Here is a 13,740-nt window from a genome sequence, read left to right on the forward strand (position 1 = left end):
GATCCAGACATCCCTGTATACTTGCCTCTTCCTCTGATTTTAAATGAGGACAATGTCCTGCTGATTCCATTCATCTACAGAACGCTGTGTGACACCAAGCATTTAAAATTCCTAATGAAAAACAAATGAAACTCAGACATAAGGTGAACTACAACACACATTGTCATATATGCATTTTGCATCTACATTTACAACCCCAATTCCAAAAACCTTGGGATGCTGCATAAAAATAATTATAAAAACGCAATGCAGTCATTTGCAGATGAACTGTGCTTACCAACAACAGTTATGCAAAGAGTTCCTGAGCCCAGGTAGTAATATCCGTTACACAATCAACCTGGTGAACCCCGCCCCGTCCTTTCCTGTGAACGACTGAGCCTTTGAGGGTGGCCCTGCCAACCACAGCTTCCACTGTGCTCACATTATATGTGATGGATGGTAGAGATGGAAAAGATTCCCACGCTCACGACTTGCAAGCATTCATAACACCAACGCGGCAACATGATTACCCATTTGGATGTGCTGATTAATACTGTGCACTGACAATAAAACATCATATGCATTCATTTTTGGGGGGGAAGTACGTTGAATGACAGTCTATGGCTGATGTGAGGTTTCCTTAATAATTTGGCTTTAGGGCCCATATTATTAAGAGCCATGCTTCTCTGCATTCTCCATTCATTTAAACTCATTATTAGGATTGCTCTGATATAACATGAACGCAACATCAGTGTCACAGATGGCTGCCTTTCACACTGAAACAGTTCCATGTGGTGTACATTTGATGGATATTTGTGAATGACAGCAGTTTTACGAGGTGGATTGCTCTGTAGAAAGCTGCACAAACAGACATCTGAAGGGATCTTCTTGGCAGACTCCTCAGTAGTACATGCTAACAGGTTAGCTAACTAGCATTAGTTTATAACAGAGCTATATCATAGAGAAGGATAAGCTAATTCTAACATGTCTGCAAGATAGATAGCTAGAGGTTTACAATAGCTAATTGAATCAGAAAGTCTACAGGGCAAACCTTTTGCAATTGCATGAGTAACTTAGAGGTTGACATTCATATTAGGTCTCTTTTCACAGTAATTAATCACAATCCCCCCCTTAAAACAGCAGTCAGTCAATCACAAATTATCAGTAACTTATATTCTACACTAAATTCTATACTATAACTAAGTGTACAGGCGATAGTGTCCTTCCAGCTGGCTGGCTCACTGGTATTCATTTAATGTGAAAGGCTGTCTGTTATTTCCTTCAGCAGCTTTGCCTCAGTGATGATAAGCTCCACCCATGGTTCTGCCCCCAGGTTGTGACTGGACGTTTGAAATGCCGTGCAACTCCTCACTTTGTTTTGTGTGATGTGATTTGATATAAACGTGGCCATTCAGTTAATAAAGACAAAAGGCTGCATTTTATTGTATTTGACTTCATTCCTCGGCTTGATTTGTTTCTATATGAGCATTTTAAATCTTCCATAGAGGACACGTGGAGGGATCTGTCAAGTGTGTATAGAGGTGCTGCACAGTCTGGTGCAAGTGCTTCCTGAGATTTGTGGGGTTGAATTCAAGTCCACAGATGCACTTGATGACAGATGGTAGTTATCAGACAGATTGTGGTGCGAGTGCCCTCTCCACAAGGGTCAAGGTAAAAGCAAATAATACTCAAAAAAAAATGAGAAAGAACATTTGCCGGCAGCCACTTCTTTGGGTTTTTGCAGATGCTCCACTATGCTTCCACATTTTTACACATCAGTAAATTACCTTATTTGCATATACAAAAGATATCAAATCCCCTCCTGTTCGACAGATGGTGACTCTGACATTCAACCTTAAGAAGAATTTGGTTTTATTCAAGGATCAGTATAGTATTGCAAAATATATATATAAGGAAGTGGCAAATACATTCTGCCAACATCAAATTAGACTTACAGTATATTGAATCAAGAAAAGGTATGAACATAATCACATCTGTCATTCCAATGTAATGTCATCTCAGGTTTAGTTGTTGTTTGCACGTCATTTGATCATCATCTATCATCATTTATTACCAGTCAGTCACCTCTAACTTTAATGGATTAAAAAGTTCTTCAAAGATGAAGATGAATTCTTCTTCTTTCTTTCAGTTGAACGGCCTGTAGATTCAGAACTTTTTGCATGAAAAAGTCCATCGACGTTGTCAGAAAAGCTAATTAGAAATATTGTTCTCATGGGAACAAAAACGTGATTTGTTTCTGTTTGTTGGTTGTGTTTTGTTCTTCCCGTTCCCTAAAATAACCTTGCAGGTTTAAACACATGTCAGTTTAATTAAGAAGTCATTAAGCTAGAAAACACTCATTTTGTCACTCAGGATAATACAAGTAGAACTGTGTGAGCTTCATTGATTGATTTCAATTCCAATAATAGATGTTGTGTGAAGGCCACCATGAAAACTTTATCATGAAGGAAATAAAACTACAGCAAAAATGCATGGAAGCAAAGAAGACTGGTTCCAGACCTGTGAATCAGTGCCCACAGGTGGGCAAATAGGTGTGGTGTTGTGCTCACTGATGGCTGTCTCTCCTGCTGCAACATGGATGTGATCGGTGCCATCGAGCAGCTTGTTGTAAGTCCACTTAAAGCTGCACTAATGATTATATTTCTATATGAACAATCGCTCAAATAGGGTCACTCTCAGTGACCAAAAAAGAAGAGAGAGTTATCACCTGACTCCGCAGCTCCCCTGAGCTCTATGCAGCAATTCAGCATGTTTCAGCTCAGTGTTTCAGTTTTACGCTCATTGCTCTCATCTGCATAGTTTCTAGATGCAGCGGGCACCTGATTCCAGTGAAAAAGCTCTGATGACCACTGTCCGCAAGGCAGACAGACTTAGTTCGTGAATAGCTGTGAGCATTCAGCAGCTAAAGATCAAATACTTCACTCAGGGAGTAGACCGGAGCTACAATGTAAAAGGAGAGCAAATATTGGACTTACATGTGTCAGGTGGATAAAAAACGACTCCAAGTGTTCCCCAGTGGCCGCTGGGTAAATGCCTGCTAACACTTTGGCCATGTCAGCTTTATAAGGTGATCATATGGAAATGTTGTGTGTGTTCACAGCTTGTTCCACTGCCCTGAGTAAGAATTAAATTAGCGCTTTTCTTTGAGTGATGTGAAAAACTTTAACTAATGTTATGAACAGCAGCTGAGGCATGAAAACGGGGTCAGCTGGACGGATGTGCCAGTCACTGCTGATGACTAAAGGTGAAATACCCCCTGCCAAAATGGCAACCATGAACGGTGTCAGCCTGAGTAATGAGAAGACACAAAACAGCAAATCAGTGTGATTACTTTCAAACTAAAATGTTTTCACTGAACATCATAGAAAAGATTTGGTAGAGGAACTTTTACTGTAACATTTTAGCATCAAAGCATTGATTCCTCCCGTTGCCACAGGTTAGATAAGGTGTTCAAGGACCAGACTCTTAAAAAGTTGGAGGCCCTTAAAGTCTTTTGGGAAGTTGTACCGACAGCATAAATAACAACTAATTCAGCTCCACTTTGATGGGCTTCCCTCTACATCTGCCTGACATTCACCATGTCCACACAGAAACACACACTCTTGTCCTTTCCCAGCTGTCACTGCTGCCCGCTCCCGAGGGGTAATTGCGCCGCCAAATCATTACTGCGCTCTCTTATCAAATGGCCACCAAACTCTTGGAAGCCAACAGTTCAGAACCCTTTCACATAAAACAAAGTGAAATCCAATAAGAGGCAGAACAACAAAGATGAATCTTCTGCAGACTTGTCTGATCGAAATGATTTCCGATATAAATTCTCTGTAAAGGGCCTCACTGTTTTTCTTGTAAATTTCCGAGGGCGAGCTGCAAATTACAGAGCCAGTATTTCTTACGTTCCCTGCCCCAGTCAAGCTGGCACTAATAAAAGTACCCATACACCTCCGTAGCCTCGGGTAGAAAAAATATTTCACTTCCGTGATTTGCTTCTGGCGTTCTAGTAGCACAGAGCCGAAGAAAAATTGGCCTTTCCAGGAGAAGTAAAGTCTCATTCAAAATCAAAAATGGCTAAAAGAAAGCCAGCACTGGAGCGTGGCTCTACTCAGCAGTATGCCGTGTGGTTCAGTCTGCACGTTAAAAAATGCAATTTTTAAAAATGATCTAACATAGATGACCTAGACCAGGTGAGGCGTCACTAGGTGCACAGGGAGAGCTGGTTTGTGTCATGGAAACAGATAAACCTGATGATCTGATCTGATGGCCAACGTACCAGCGAAGGTACATTTTCAAACTTTACTCAAACCACAATGGTTTTTCAGATGTGACGTCAGGACACCTCCGGGCTGGTGGCTTTATCGTCTTCTCTCTGACAAGGAAAAACATGTTCCTGGGTTCTCCTATCCATATTCTAAGGTAATTAAACATCTAATACAAGCACATGTGATTAGAAGATAACCCTTGGGGGGAGAATGGAGCCATAGGCTTACTTCAGGCACGCTAAAAAAAAGCCTTTATTAGCCAGGGGGTATCAAAGCAAAGCAAAAAAAGAGATCCTGGTTGCTTGTATCGACAATTAGTGGCCAAGAGGCTAAACTGCACCAGCGTATCACGCAGTAAATACACGGCAATGAATGAATAGTCACAGTAATAGCTGACAGTAAATAATAATAACATTAAAATAAGCTTAACTCATCAATAACAAACAGCGTCTGAAACGTGTTTTCTCATTCAGGTCTGGATACAGCAAAACATCCAATGAAAGGATCCAGTAAGTAGTCATGATCACCACCACCTGGGTTAAAAGCAGAGAATAATTTCCCAGTCTTGGGAGCAATAGAGTAAATAAACTTAAAACTTAAACTTAAACCTGATAGACTGCTCCACACACTCTCTACCCTCTACTTTCAAAAGACTGTCCTTATGGACGTGGTGTGCCATAGGTTAAGCTGAATTTGGGGTTTTTATGGCATATCTGCCATCGTTCAGACGCCTCTTGGTGCGGCCGGTGTAAAAACATTCACGTGGGCAGGTAAGTATACAGTACAACATATGGAGAGCTACTCATTCACTCTGTTGCATAATGTTGAAGCAGTGATTAGAAGTTCCAGTTGGTCTCTTGAGCCAGTGGCCTCCCATCCTAGCTGGAAATAACTGTGTGAATGTCTGTCCTTCATGGAGAGGGCTCCTTTGTAGCAGAGGATGAGAGCATATGGGAGGGAAATGTTTCTCAAGGATCTCCTGATGATATCCCAATTAGACCAAATGATCTGATGATCTGTCGGGCCTGTTTGCTGAAACGTGTGACAAAGTGTGTTCCTGAAGTGTCTCCTCTCCGCCTGCTTGATTGCAGGAGGTGATGGCGTCCTATAAACGCTGCCTCAGTCAGAGCTGTGGTCGTTTTATATGATAAAAATCAGAAGCCAGGTCACAGATGGAGGCTCTGCCTTTGAAATTGACCGTATAGGATATCACTTTTGAGGTGGTGGGGATGAAAAGAGCCATTTATAAAGGGAATGACTCCAAATGACATACTACAGCATTACCTTCCCTACTGATCATAAGTCTCTGTTTCACTATGGGTCTTTTAATGAGTCAGTGGATCTTCCACTGCACATCAGTTTATAAATGAAACCGCAACCTGACTTCAAACGCCTCCATGTTCACTTCTCTACAACAGCATACTGTGTGTGATGTTGTATGGTGTACATATTATTGTCCTTTTGCGCGTGCCGTGACCAGTTTCCCCTGGAATCAGAGACACATTTTAAAAAATAACATGAAGAGCCAAACAAACAGCTGGATTTGAGCAATAAATCAGAATTGAGCACTCAGGCTTGCAGTGTGAACGTAACCAAAGCAATATCAAATAAACAACCACATTAGATCGGCTTTTAAACATTTACGGGGCTTATCCAGTCATATGGCGTGAACAAGCCAACATACGTTTAAGCAGTATGTTGGAAGCTCTGTGTTCCAGCAGCCTGTTGCACCAGCTGAAGGGGATATACTGTGTTTGTCATAGACTGTGACTTGTTCCCAGCAGGGGTATGGTGATGAGGGGAATAGTGGAAGTGAGTACCCAGGGCCCCAACATGGGGAGGGCTGTCGAAAAGCCTGAAATTCACTTGTTTTTATCTGCAATTTGAATGTTTTTTAGCTATGCTTTCACACTGCAACTTTTAAATAAGCTGTAGTGTAACTCCTCTATGACATCCAAGCTACTGCTGCTCTTGAACTAACACATAGCTGGTGCAACAGCCTGCAGGGATGACTAAGGGCTGAGCGATAAAATAGATATTTCTGCCATGGCTTGGTGATGACTCAAAAAATGTCCTCCATGCTTTTCACTGTCATGAGGTTGTGTGAAACGCATATCTACAGGCACATAAACTGTATGTTGTGGCTAAACAGCATTCACAGCTAATGAGTTTTCCCTGATCACCCCTAAAGTTGCCCTCACCCCTTGTTCCTGTAGTTTTGGACCAGAATTTCCTGACATTAAGAAAGCTAATTCTCAGACACTTCTGCCCTCAATTTCAAACTAGCCTAAATCCTCTTAATAGATTACGAGCCATCAATCAGCACACACAAAGGAGAGTGAGGGAGTAAACTCAATATCCATGACTAAGCTTATTTGCCCTGGTGGTGATCTCGCAGCTACGACCGGAGAGGGGGTGTTAAGATGCACTTTGCCACCACATTACATCTCATCCACAACAGCAGACAAGGCTAATGAAATAGGATATGGAGAGTTCCACTCAAACAGCCCTGGCTCTGACAATTGCCATATGGGACCTTTAAAAAGCTGCATCTCAGATAGTCCAGAGGGGCTGTCATTTTGCTTCAGTTTCATTTTCAGTATTGTGGAAGCAACCTATACCCAATTAGTCCGGCGGTCATCAGTGGAAGAGGAGAGGAGCTGTGGCCAGCGCTGGTCCTCAGATGGCTGACCTTGGAGCAGCAGTCCCTCCCTGAAGCATCTGGGTCTATAGAGGCAGTGGAGCTTAAAGGCGTTCTCCCTGCTGCACCTCCTGCCCCAAATTAGGTGTAAGGCACTCAATTCCACACAGCATGAAATATGGATTGCTTCTGCCCCCTACTGGCAGCAAGACAATATTCAACCTCTTCAAATCCTTCCCGGAGACAAACAGCAGCAGCAGCACAAGGTGAGGATCAAATGGTGCACCGGTGATAAAAGACAGAAATCTGGAGAAGGCCGAGTCACACAAAGGCCTGGCTCATGGCAGCAGCTTGACGAGTCATGGCTAAGTGCAGAAAACGTGAACGAGCACTTTGTGTGATGCGAACTTTCAATTACAAGAGGACAATCCGACTCCTTTCAAAGTCGCTGAAAGAATCTCTCGAAGTTGGAAGAATAAACGCTTTTGAAACTGTTCTTGACTTTCAAAACTAGGCCACTCCTGATCAGGAAATTGCAAAGGACGCGCGCAGCCTCTTTAATTCACACCCTCTGTAATGAGCTTATGAATTATGAGTTTTCCGGGGGAAATAATGGATTTGTATGCTGAAGGAGCAGCCAGAATGACAGCCGCTATAAATGAAAAAAATGACTCTCGCAGTTACAGTCAGCCATTATGGAAATGTCAGGTCATTTCTTTTGCCTCTGATGTAAAGGATCTAAACTGCACTTTGTTAAATGTAATCCATGTGCAGTGTGGGCATACTGTAATTACAATCATAACAAAATAATCAGGAAATTGAATTCTGCCACAGTCTGCCATTATTATGTCTCACTCCGACCATTAGGCGGTCAACTCAAGGAGAAATGAAGTGTGGCGTCAGGGGGCCATGTCCATCGCCACGGTCCTCACCATGAAATCACGCAGTATCCTTTAGTGCTGCAGAAGCTGAATGTACAGTATAAAGCACACACAATTCTGCAACAAGCAGTCACTGAAGTCTTAAATGAGTGTTTCATTTCATACTTTTCAATTAAAGACAGTTTATTGAGTTTCATTTATTTCAAACCAGGGTGTCTGAACCTGTCAACACAAGTAAAAGCCCTTTCACTGGCAGAATGAACCAGATGCTGCTATTTAGTTCGTCTGCTCTCCGTCACCATATAATGGAGCCTGGAAGGCAGTCAACATATTATACAGCGCCATGTAATTGAACTCTAGCCAAAGGGTGAGACATTTGTAATGCCAGTATCATTACTTTTACCCAAACTGTTAGCATTATCATCAAGACCTCGTTAAAAGCAGCGCTCCTCCATATGTTTTAATCAGCCCGTCCAATTACCATCACAGAGTCAACCCCCTGAGGTGTGTCTAAGATAGATGTACCAAGAGATGACATTAAAGAACAACACAAACTGTTATGATGCATTACTTGACATGTGTGACGGCTGAATAGAGCAGAGGGAGCATGTCAACCTCAAAGCAGAGTGAAATATTACCAATGTACCACTAATGGACACGCACACTCGGTGTTTCATACATGTCTAAAGAATCCTCCCATAATGAAGGCAGCACTGTAGCACTACACTGCCATGCTGTTAGTAGTTGTCATCTTAGTAGTAGCAAGATTCAAAGTGTTGAGGGATATGTGAGTGTGGGAGTTCATAGTTTCCCATTTGAGAATATGATATACGGCACATTTAAGCATGCATATGATGGGCTGTATGTTTACATATATTTGGATCCAATATTGTTCTTTTAGATCTATGTAAAACTATATGTGCCACATATAGAGGAACTGGTTCTTTTGTGCATGTGTAATGATATACTGTGTATGTCAATATATGTTTTCTTGATGTTCTTGTAATGTTGGTAAATTTACTGTGCAATATATAAAATATACAAATATTATATATATTATGTGATTTTAACATGTTCTTGCTATTTAAGTATTTTGAAAATATGTATATCCAAGGGCGAAGGCTTGATTTCATAAGTGTGTGTCTGAATATGAGCTCCGTCTTTTATTGCAGTATCTTTTACTGATGATAGGGTCCTTTAATGTTACATAAATTAAAGATGCCGGAAATGTAAAATATCTCGAGTAGCGACCTTTAAAATATGATGAGTGTATTTGATGAGTTTAAATATTGTGTTAGCAAACATTATAGCAGCATCAGAGAAGTCACTTAATCACTTAGGCTGACTTATAAGTTAACGTTGCTGCATTTTTAACAGTGACACTGTTTTAATACTGAAGCGACCCTGCTGCTGTGCCACAGACATGTATGTGGATTGTTCCTTTACATTTCTTAAGTTTTATGATGCTACTTCTGTGCTGTGACAGACTGACCTAGCACTTCTTAGACACCAATCTTAGCTATAATGTCCAATGAAGTCTCATATAATGACGACCTAAAAAAGACATGAAACGATGTTGTATGATGTTGTAAAACCTCACAGTGAAGAGTCACACACTAATTCCAATTTATTGAGAAAGGGTTGAACTTAATGTCATTTTTGACCCTTGTGAAATCTTGTTTTTGCTGGTCTCCATTGCTTTGCCCTTTCATCTTGCTGCAGTGATGTAGAGGTGTACTTCAGGACCCACTGACATCACTTCTGGGTGTGGTTACAGGTGCAGCAGACGAAGATTAACTTTAACTCTACACTGTAAACTGCAGTGCAACCTGTTTTACTAAGTGATGTTGTAACTCCTCCATTACATTCATGTTAATTCTATGTTAGAAGTAGCACGTAGCTGGAGCAACAGCCTGCAGGGATGACTAGGGGCTGAGGTTGGAGAATGGTAGAATAGATGTTTCTTTCATGGCTTGATAATGACTGAAATGGTCTCATGTTTTTCAAGAGCTTGTGTGAAATGCTTTTCTCTGGACACTTTGACTGTACGTTGCTTTTCTAAACAGCTTTCACAGCGAATGAGTCGTTTTTTTATCTTTATCCAAAAATGCTGAGTGAATCCTGAGAAGTGTCCGCGTTTCTTCCTCATAAGCTACATGCAGCCCCAACAGTCTTCATCAACAGGCGGATTTTATGTTGAGACAAAAGAGGGGGCAATTTGAACAACTCAGACCTTCTGACATCTGGCAGTAAGAGAATTTGGTTTCGTGGGATTTTAGCGAAAGAATCAAACTGAAACTGTGAGGCAGACAAAAATCGTTTCTGAAAAGTGAGGGGAGAAGGTATGAGACATGCAGTACATGAAAGCAGCAGTTTTTGACTCACACACACACACACACACACACACACAGTATGTTTTAGATACTGGTGACATACTGTGTACAGCTGGCTAATTCACATACGATGTATGTGGCCATACATCAGATGTTTGTATGCTTTGAAAGGCCTGTTTAAGGGGTCAACTTCTGGAGCGGACAGACACGAGAGCCTTCTACCTATATGTGATCGATGAACATGTGATTGCAAAAACTATGGCCATTTATTTCAACCGCCTCCACTCTGGTTTCAGTGTTTCCCTCCAGACTGTGGGACCTGGCTGCTCCCTTTCAGCCAGAAAAACACTGAGATATGTTCACATTACACTTCTGTCCCACAAATATTCACTCTCCCACTCACTTCAGCTGAAGACCATATGTCAGACAAATTCAAACATGTGCCTCCTGTTTTTGTGCGCCAACCTGGCTAACTGATCCTGAAGCTGGTGGATTTTGAGCGTGCTGTTGTGGACAGTTGGCCAATAGAAGTCAAAATCATTATTCTAGCATGTTCCATCACCCTGTTTAAAGCAATATGCCAGACCGAAACTACAATATTTACTCATTAACACACTGGAACTGAGACATCAGTGTGTGACCGCACCTTTAGTGAGGTCAGTCAGCAGTGCCGGGTGATAAAGCCAAAGACAGCAAACTGGGAAAGCCATTTCTTTGTGCATGGGAGCGATGCTGAAACAGGAAAAAGGCAAACGCAAACTGTTGCTGTATGTTCAAAGCACACCACTGTCTTACACATCACTGTATCACTGTTTAGCGTTTCTTCTTCTTGACACGCCGACCTCTGAGGGGACAGAGAGCCAGAGAGTCCAAAATGGAAGAAGCCACCGCAGCTAATTAGCAGTGTTGCACCAAACGCTTTTATTTCACCTCCTCTGTCAGAGTGAAAACTGATCCACAACAGTGGTTTGCAGACAGTTATGAGACATGAGAGGATGGTGCACATACGTCTTTGAAGAAAGTGAAGAAAATGTGAACTTGTCGTCCTATTAGCGACTGAGCCAAGCTAACGAGTTTGCTAACCAGCCATAGCAAGCTCATTAGCTCGGAGGGCTTTTTTCCTGCCATCGACATTTCAGAGGTAAATACTGTAATTTTAATACCTCCTCATTCATTTAACAGATAGATTCACTAGTTAATTTGCATATGAACATTTCACATTCAAAACACATGATCAGTTTATAAAATATGACGCACAGTTACAGAATATACTGCAAATCAGCAGCAAAGGTTGCTTAAACTACCTCCATCTTCACAATTGCAAATGTAAAACTCTCTGTAAAACTTCCAACAGTCCACAATATAATGATGGATGATTAACAGGGTCCAATCTGCTCCATAATGAATACATTTACTTTTAATACTTTCAGTAGCGTCTCAGCTGCTGCACACACCTCCCAAAACTCAACATCTCTTTGAGCTAAGCTGAGGGCCATGCACAGCTCCCAGCTTCAGAAGACCTCTGTAGCTCATTGTTCTCATCCATGCTCGTCCCCAGTTTTTTCTGTATGTTTCTAGGTTGCTGTACGTAGCTTTCTTCTGGCTGTGGTGCAGGAAAATGTCATCCCCACCTAGCTCTGAATAGTGGGCTGCAGTTCCAATCACTGAGCTCATGATGAGTACCACACCATGCCTATTTGAGCCAGATGTGGGCAGCCATTAAGAGGTATAGGACCAGGCTAGGCTGGTGTTAATGTCAGAGTTTTGGAGAGAGACGGTCAGCAGGGTAGATTGAAGTTTGTAGTTGGTTTGAGTTGATCCTTTTCATTTCATAAAACGTCCAAAAAGTTCTAAGTAGTCCCTGAAGTGTAATTTTTAGGACTACAAGAGACACATTTTAGGCTTAACACACATCAGGGGACACATTCATAAAGCTTCCCAGTACAAAGAGTCGCTCCTACTGATGAAACTCTAAGAAAATTCTTTGGCGTTTTCGGAGAATTCCCCCTTACACTTAAGACTAGATCCTGGTGAAGATAAAAGCTATTCCCAAAGCATCTTAGCTCTGAGCAGAGCTGAGGTGAAAAAATGTTCGGAGTAGGCTCAAGAGTTTCTTAAGCAGAAGAGAAAATGTTGGAGAGACAAAGAGGTTGGAGAAATATTCCCCAAACACTGACTGACAGTGAGTTAATGAAACGCTACAGATCAGATCCTGCAGGGATAATGTTTGTGGTCAATCTCATTAGAGTCGTGCTCACATCTCCCACTCGACGCCAGAAATGAAAGTGATCACAACACTAAGATATCTGGCAACTGGAAAAATGCAACAGCACAGCAGTGATGACTTGTCTCTGTGGCAACCTTCCATCAGCAGAGTGATCACACCAACGATTACAGCGCTTTCACAGCCTCACATCGTCACATAGTTCATCCCATTTCCACTAGATGTCTGCATCTTGCGGGGATCTTACCGGGAGTTGATAGTGTAATTGACGGGACGTACTGTACATCTGCATTGTCGCACCATCAGAAAATGTGTGTCAGAAAGAAGACCCTCAGCATCAGTGAGGACTACAAGATTTTGGACGTCTTGGCAAAGTGGTCCAGCTAACACTTGATGCCAGTACACTGTCTGAGGGCAGCCTGACACGGCCATTATGTGCCAGCCATTTGCCACTTGTTAGGGGACAGTGGCTGTCCATACAAACCATGGCTCCTCACACCTTTACCTCCATCATATTTGTATGGACCCATAAGAGAACAGGGACAGTAGTCGAGCAGGGGTGTTGGTCAAGTGAAAAGGCGGTTTCACGTGTTGCATGGAGAGGTACAGCATGTCTGCAAAGTCATTACAGCCTGCGTAGTAACTCACAACAAAATCCCAGAAGCTCTTGAGGACGGTAATGGTGACACTGATGAAGACGAGGATGATAATGAAGAAAGTCACCCTCCACGGGGGAGGAACTTGTTCCAGTGTGGGCTTCCTTACAGAGCCCAATTATATTCAGTGTAATATAAAAGCTTATAGCTGTATTGAACCAACATATGATACAATTTCAAAACATTAGAAGCACGATGTTATGAAGACACATGAATGCATCACTTCTATTTGTCACACACTGTGTTCTTCAGAGGGCGGATTCTGAGGTTGCAGCTCTCCTGTGAATACAGGACTCTTTCGTGGTGTGATGGAAGTCCATCACAATCTCCAATTTTTCCGTCCTGCAGGGATGGTGCCGGAGCAGCAGCAGCAGGCCTTAATCGAAAGGCTGAAGGTCGCACGCCTGCGACGCTGTAGGCCCCCGTTCCTCTGATGGCTGCATGTCACAGAATACCACCGTGGCAATGAGCATGTAGCTATACAAGAGAAATATGAGAAATGCCCTATATATATGTGTGTGTCCTATACCCTAAATGAAAACTGTTCTTGATATTCTGTTTACCTGTCTGCTGGTTTATGAAGAACAGCACCCACCTGTGCATGAAGAACCCTGTTTGTATTCTGCAGTCGCCCCTCTCGCTTTATACTGCAACACACACAACTCGGCAGTAGTGTGCACCACCTGAGGGAACGAGCCAAGGGATCTGCTGTGCTGTATTCTCCCATGCCTGCTTCTTGACTTTCTCTG

This window comes from Chelmon rostratus, chromosome 5 (assembly GCF_017976325.1).
Source record: "Chelmon rostratus isolate fCheRos1 chromosome 5, fCheRos1.pri, whole genome shotgun sequence".
Lineage (NCBI taxonomy): Eukaryota > Metazoa > Chordata > Actinopteri > Chaetodontiformes > Chaetodontidae > Chelmon > Chelmon rostratus.